Consider the following 7,500-nt stretch of genomic DNA (forward strand, 5'->3'; position numbering starts at 1 on the left):
TAGGCGGAGGCAGAGCGCAACAGCGACCCCTTGGCGACAAGCGCGATCTCCGCGGAGAGCACGTCTACTCGCCGAGGGAGAGCACGTCTACTCGCCGAGGGAGAGCACGTCTACTCGCCGAGGGAGAGCACGTCTACTCGCCGAGGGAGAGCACGTCTACTCGCCGAGGGAGAGCACGTCTACTCGCCCAGGGAGAGCACGTCTACTCGCCCAGGGAGAGCACGTCTACTCGCCCAGGGAGAGCACGTCTACTCGCCGAGGGAGAGCACGTCTACTCGCCGAGGGAGAGCACGTCTACTCGCCGAGGGAGAGCACGTCTACTCGCCCAGGGAGAGCACGTCTACTCGCCGAGGGAGAGCACGTCTACTCGCCGAGGGAGAGCACGTCTACTCGCCCAGGGAGAGCACGTCTACTCGCCCAGGGAGAGCACGTCTACTCGCCCAGGGAGAGCACGTCTACTCGCCCAGGGAGAGCACGTCTACTCGCCGAGGGAGAGCACGTCTACTCGCCGAGGGAGAGCACGTCTACTCGCCGAGGGAGAGCACGTCTACCTCCCGCCTGAGGGAGAGCACGGGGGGGGGGGACAAAGACAGGCGGCAGCAGCTTCGGTGAACGTCACCCGGGAGGCGACCGGGGCTGTCCCGGGGCAGTCCCGGGAAGCCGGCGTCCGACACAGGGAACCGTCAGCTGCCGGACCGGGGCGAATCCCCGCGGCCACGGCAGGGGTGGGGGCTCGAAGACAGCCGGCAGCCGCTTCGGTGAACGTCACCCGGGAGGAGACTGGGGCCCTCCCGGGACCGTCCCGGGAAGACGACGTTCGGCACGAGATCCCGGCCGCGGCCGGACCGGCTCGAAGCCTCGCGGTCCCGGCAGCAGCCGGAGCCGCTCGCCGCCTCGGGCTCCCGGCCCCCTACAGATCCGGCGACTCGTTCGCGGGCGGCGGGGGGAGGCAGTGGAGGGGGTGCGGGCAGAAGCGGCCGCGGAGGCGGAGGGGGGGGGGGGGCTCGAAGACAGCCGTCAGCCGCTTCGGTGAACGTCACCCGGGAGGCGACCGGGACCGGCCCGGGAAGCCATCGTCCGGCCCCGGATCCCGGCCGCAGCCGGACCGGCTCGAAGCCCCGCGGCCCCGGCACGGGGGAGGCCCAAAGACTGGCGGCAGCCGCTTCGGTGAACGTCACCCAGGAGGCGATCGGGGCCGTCCCGGGGCCGTCCCGGGATGCCGGCTTCCGGCACGGGGTCCCGGCCGCGGCCGGACCGGCTCGTATCCCCGCGGCTCCGGCAGGGGGGGGGGGGCTCGAAGACAGCCGGCAGTCGCCTCGGTGAACGTCACCCGGCCGGCGACCGCGGCCGTTCCGGGGCCGTCCCGGGAAGCCTGCGACAGGCACGGGGTCCCAGCCGCGGCCGGACCGACTCGAAGCCCCGCGGCCCCGCCACGGGGGAGGCCCAAAGACTGGCGGCAGCCGCTTCGGTGAACGTCACCCGGCCGGCGACCGGGGCCGTCCCGGGGCCGTCCCGGGATGCCGGCTTCCGGCACGGGGTCCCGGCCGCGGCCGGACCGGCTCGAATCCCCGCGGTCCCGGCAGCAGCCGGAGCCGCTCGCCGTTCGGGCTCCCGGCACCCTACGGATCCGCCGACTCGTTCGCCGGCGGCGGGGGGAGGCAGTGGAGGGGGTGCGGGCAGAAGCGGCAGCGGAGGCGGAGGGGGGGGGGGCTCGAAGACAGCCGGCAGCCGCTTCGGTGAACGTCACCCGGCCGGCGACCGGGGCCGTCCCGGGGCCGTCCGGGGATGCCGGCTTCCGGCACGGGGTCCCGGCCGCGGCCGGAGCGGCTCGAATCCCCGCGGTCCCGGCAGCAGCCGGAGCCGCTCGCCGTTCGGGCTCCCGGCACCCTACAGATCCGGCGACTCGTTCGCCGGCGGCGGGGGGAGGCAGTGGAGGGGGTGCGGGGAGAAGCGGCCGCGGAGGCGGAGGGGGGGGGGGGGCTCGAAGACAGCCGTCAGCCGCTTCGGTGAACGTCACCCGGGAGGCGACCAGGACCGGCCCGGGAAGCCATCGTCCGGCCCGGGATCCCGGCCGCGGCCGGACCGGCTCGAATCCCCGCGGCCCCGCCACGGGGGAGGCCCAAAGACTGGCGGCAGCCGCTTCGCTGAACGTCACCCGGCCGGCGACCGGGGCCGTCCCGGGGCCGTCCCGGGATGCCGGCTTCCGGCACGGGGTCCCGGCCGCGGCCGGAGCGGCTCGAATCCCCGCGGTCCCGGCAGCAGCCGGAGCCGCTCGCCGTTCGGTCTCCCGGCACCCTACGGATCCGGCGACTCGTTCGCCGGCGGCGGGGGGAGGCAGTGGAGGCGGTGCGGGGAGAAGCGGCAGCGGAGGCGGAGGGGGGGCGGGGGGGACGATAGTGGCGGGGGGCGGGGGGTGCTCGAAGGCAGCCGGCAGCCGGTTCGGTGAACATTCGCCGGGGCGGGGGGGCGACCTGTCCGTGCCCGGGGCAGCCCCGGGAAGCCGGCAGCCAGCACGGGGTCCCGGCAGCACCTGTTCCCTGCCCTGGGACTTGCCGTGCCCGGCGGCCGGTTGCCGGGTGGGGGGAGCGATGAGAGGCGGGGCGCAGCGGCCGGGGCAGCGCCGGGCCGCAGCGGGGGGCTGGGCGGGTGGGGTAGGCGTCGAGCGGCAAGCCCTCGGCTGCAGCGAATGTTCGGCGGTGCGGGGCGGGGGGGGGACGGGACGACACGTTGGGGGCGCCGAGTCCGAGCCACCCCCGGCCCCAGGGGCGGCCGGAGGGGGAGGCCGGTGCCTGGCCCTGGGAGCTGCTGGGCGCCGGATGGCCGAGGGTGCGTCAGAAGCCGCCCGAGCGGTCGAGCAGGTCCTCCAGAAAGGCCTAGGGTGGCTTCGAGGGCCCCGGGAGCAGTCGAGGGAGGCCTCCAGGCAGGTCTGGAGTGGATGGGAGGCCTTCCAAAGCAGACAAGGGAGGCTGCCAGCGGGGCCTAGGCTGGCACTGCAGCCTGTAAATGGTTGGGGGGGGGGGCCTCTGGTGCGGCCTGGAGTCTCTGGGTGGCGTCCAGAGAGGTGCAAAAGATCCTCTGGTGCGGCCTGTGGTGGCGGAGAAGCCTGCAGAGCGTGCGGGGGAGGCTTCTGGTGCGGCCTGGGGTGGGTCGGAAGCCTGCAGAGCGTGCGGGAGAGGCTTCTGGTGCGGCCTGGGGTGGCTGAGAAGCCTGCAGAGCGTGCGGGAGAGGCTTCTGCTGCGGCCTGGGGTGGCTGAGAAGCCTGCAGAGCGTGCGGGAGAGGCTTCTGCTGCGGCCTGGGGTGGCTGAGAAGCCTGCAGAGCGTGCGGGGGAGGCTTCTGTTGGGGCCTGGGGTGGGTCAGAAGCCTACAGAGCGTGCGGGGGAGGCTTCTGGTGCGGCCTGGGGTGGGTCGGAAGCCTGCAGAGCGTGCGGGAGAGGCTTCTGTTGGGGCCTGGGGTGGCTGAGAAGCCTGCAGAGCGTGCGGGGGAGGCTTCTGCTGCGGCCTGGGGTGGCTGAGAAGCCTGCAGAGCGTGCGGGGGAGGCTTCTGCTGCGGCCTGGGGTGGCTGAGAAGCCTGCAGGGCGTGCGGGAGAGGCTTCTGCTGCGGCCTGGGGTGGGTGGGAAGCCTGCAGAGCGTGCGGGGGAGGCTTCTGGTGCGGCCTGGGGTGGCTGAGAAGCCTGCAGAGCGTGCGGGGGAGGCTTCTGGTGCGGCCTGGGGTGGCTGAGAAGCCTGCAGAGCGTGCGGGAGAGGCTTCTGGTGCGGCCTGGGGTGGCTGAGAAGCCTGCAGAGCGTGCGGGGGAGGCTTCTGGTGCGGCCTGGGGTGGCTGAGAAGCCTGAAGAGCGTGCGGGAGAGGCTTCTGCTGCGGCCTGGGGTGGCTGAGAAGCCTGCAGAGCGTGCGGGAGAGGCTTCTGCTGCGGCCTGGGGTGGCTGAGAAGCCTGCAGAGCGTGCGGGAGAGGCTTCTGCTGCGGCCTGGGGTGGCTGAGAAGCCTGCAGAGCGTGCGGGAGAGGCTTCTGCTGCGGCCTGGGGTGGCTGAGAAGCCTGCAGGGCGTGCGGGAGAGGCTTCTGCTGCGGCCTGGGGTGGGTGGGAAGCCTGCAGAGCGTGCGGGGGAGGCTTCTGGTGCGGCCTGGGGTGGCTGAGAAGCCTGCAGAGCGTGCGGGGGAGGCTTCTGGTGCGGCCTGGGGTGGCTGAGAAGCCTGAAGAGCGTGCGGGAGAGGCTTCTGGTGCGGCCTGGGGTGGCTGAGAAGCCTGCAGAGCGTGCGGGGGAGGCTTCTGGTGCGGCCTGGGGTGGCTGAGAAGCCTGCAGAGTGTGCGGGAGAGGCTTCTGCTGCGGCCTGGGGTGGCTGAGAAGCCTGCAGAGCGTGCGGGGGAGGCTTCTGGTGCGGCCTGGGGTGGCTGAGAAGCCTGCAGAGCGTGCGGGAGAGGCTTCTGGTGCGGCCTGGGGTGGCTGAGAAGCCTGCAGAGCGTGCGGGAGAGGCTTCTGCTGCGGCCTGGGGTGGCTGAGAAGCCTGCAGAGCGTGCGGGAGAGGCTTCTGCTGCGGCCTGGGGTGGGTCGGAAGCCTGCAGAGCGTGCGGGAGAGGCTTCTGCTGCGGCCTGGGGTGGGTCGGAAGCCTGCAGAGCTTGCGGGGGAGGCTTCTGGTGCGGCCTGGGGTGGGTCGGAAGCCTGCAGAGCATGCGGGGGAGGCTTCTGGTGCGGCCTGGGGTGGGTCGGAAGCCTGCAGAGCTTGCGGGGGAGGCTTCTGGTGCGGCCTGGGGTGGGTCGGAAGCCTGCAGAGCTTGCGGGGGAGGCTTCTGCTGCGGCCTGGGGTCTCTGGGTGGCCTCTAGAGAGGTGCAAAAGACCCTCTGGGTTGGGCTGGGGTGGCTCTTGGACCCCTGCCACACAGTGGAGAGAGGCCTCCGGCCCGCCACCTGTGTCCCTGTGTGCCTGAGTGCCTGTGTCCCTGTGTCCTTGTGTCCCTGTGTCCCTGTGTCCCTGTGTGCCTGAGTGCCTGTGTCCCTGTGTCCTTGTGTCCCTGTGTCCCTGTGTCCCTGAGTGCCTGAGTGCCTGTGTCCCTGTGTCCCTGTGTCCCTGAGTGCCTGAGTGCCTGAGTGCCTGTGTCCCTGTGTCCTTGTGTCCCTGTGTCCCTGTGTCCCTGTGTGCCTGAGTGCCTGTGTCCCTGTGTCCCTGTCTGTGTACCTGTGTGCGAGAGTGTCCGGCACGCCACCCAGCGGCGGTGGGCAAGCAGGTAGGCGGGTGGGCGGGCCGGCGAGGGCCAGTGTGAGTTTGGGGGGTGGGAGGGGAGGCGGCAGCTGGAAGCGTCAGAGGAGGGGGCGTGGCTCCGGCTGGCCCCGGGAGCAGGTTCCCGGGACCGGGACCGGCTGGACCCGGCGGGTGGTTGATCCCGGGGCGGGGGGCAGAGGCGGCGGGAAGCGGCAGCTGCGTGTGCGGCGGGGGGGGTGGAGGGCGAACCGCGGCGGGAAGCGGATGCTTCAGAGCAGGTTACGGGGGCGGGGACGGACGACACCACCTGTCCCCGCCCCGGGACGGGCTGGACCCGGCGCCCTGGACCCGGCGCCGTGTACCCGCCGCCGCCCCCGCCGCCGCCCCCCCTCCGCCACCCCGGGACCCCGACGTTTTTTGGCGCCCGCGCCTTTTTTTGCTCCCCGCCTGCCCGCGCTGCCCCGGGCCCTCCCCCGGGGCGGGGCGGGAGGGAGGGACGGACGGACGGACGGGTAGCCGGGGATCTCCGAGCGCGCGCCACCAGACCGAGGCGGGTCCCGGCGGCGGCGGCGGCGGCGGCGGCGGCGGCGGCAGCAAGCGACGGCGGGGGGGGCAGGCTAGGGAGAGAGGGGGAGCGGCATGCGGTAGGGCTGGGGGGTTTGTTTCGGGGGGGAGGGGTGGGGGGGGGGTGGCAGCGGTCAGCGAGAGCGGGGAGAGGGGGAGCGGCATGCGGTAGGGCTGGGGTGTTTTTGGGGTGGGGGCGTTGGGGGGATTAGCGGGCGGGCGGGCAGCCGAGCCAAGCGGCAAGCCGGGGGGCGGGCGAGGGGCGGCTTTAGGGCCGGAGGAGCGGAGCGCAACCTCCCCCGTGCAGGCTCCAGCGTGGAGAGCAGCAAGTTTTTGGGGACGGGGGACGACGGACGGGAGGGGCAGCGGCGAGAGGCTAGCTGCGGCAAGGGGCACCGGCACGGCCGCCCTAACAGCGCCGCCTCGGTCGCAGGGGTTAGAGAGCAGCCGGGCAGCCCGGGAGGGAAGCGGCAGCCCGCGAAGGGGGGAAGGGGGGGCTCCGCGCAAACCGCTAACGGGAGCCGGGGGGTGTGGGGAGCTGGGGGTGGCAGCAGCGGCAAGAGGCAACGTCGGGAGGGGGGGCTCCGCGCAAACCGGTAACGGGGGCCGGGGGGTGTGGGGGGGGCGGTGGCGGCCGCGGCAAGAGGCAACGGCAGGCGGGGGGGCTCCGCGCAAACCGGCAGCGGGGGGGGGGGCGGGGGTAGCGGCAAGAGGCAACGGCGGGAAGGGGGGGCTCCGCGCAAACCGCTAACGGGAGCCGGGGGGTGTGGGGAGCTGGGGGTGGCAGCAGCGGCAAGAGGCAACGTCGGGAGGGGGGGCTCCGCGCAAACCGGTAACGGGGGCCCGGGGGTGTGGAGGGGGCGGTGGTGGCCGCGGCGAGAGGCAACGGCAGGCGGGGGCGCTCCGCGCAAACCGGCAGCGGGGGGGGGCGGGGGGTAACGGCAAGAGGCAACGGCGGGAAGGGGGGCCTCCGCGCAAACCGGCAGCGGCGGGGGGGGCGGGGGGTAGCGGCAAGAGGCAACGGCGGGAAGGGGGGGCTCCGCGCAAACCGGCAGCGGGGGGGGGCGGGGGGTAGCGGCAAGAGGCAACGGCGGGAAGGGGGGGCTCCGCGCAAACCGGCAGCGGGGGGGGGCGGGGGGTAGCGGCAAGAGGCAACGGCGGGAAGGGGGGGCTCCGCGCAAACCGGCAGCGGGGGGGGGCGGGGGTAGCGGCAAGAGGCAACGGCGGGAAGGGGGAGCTCCGCGCAAACCGGCAGCGGGGGGGGGCGGGGGGTAGCGGCAAGAGGCAACGGCGGGAGGGGGGGCTCCGCGCAAACCGGCAGCGGGGGGGGGGCGGGGGTAGCGGCAAGAGGCAACGTCGGGAGGGGGGGCGCCGCGCAAACCGGCAACGGGGGCGGGGGGGGGAGGCGGTCAGGGGCGGGGGGAGATTTCTAGAGATGCCGGCAGACCTTCTCCCCGGAGAACAGCGCTGTTGAAGAAAAGACTGCTTCAGAACACAACCTTTAATGAAAGACGCTCGATGAAAACAACACTTAATAAAAGAAGGTTTCATGCCGACTGCCTCTCTTCATTTACGCCGCCGCGGGGGGGGGGGGGTTGGGGGCCGGGCGGGCGATACCAGGCGGCCCTCGTCCCGGGGACCACGTCTACCCCGCGGTTCCAGCCTCCGCGCGCTAAGTGCCCGCCCGGCCGCGGGGAGCACGTCTACCTCCTGCCGCACGGCTCAGTGCACTAAG

The sequence above is a fragment of the Melanerpes formicivorus genome, unplaced genomic scaffold (assembly GCF_026170545.1).
Source record: "Melanerpes formicivorus ecotype bairdi unplaced genomic scaffold, bMelFor1.0.p_v2 SCAF_215, whole genome shotgun sequence".
NCBI classification, from domain to species: domain Eukaryota; kingdom Metazoa; phylum Chordata; class Aves; order Piciformes; family Picidae; genus Melanerpes; species Melanerpes formicivorus.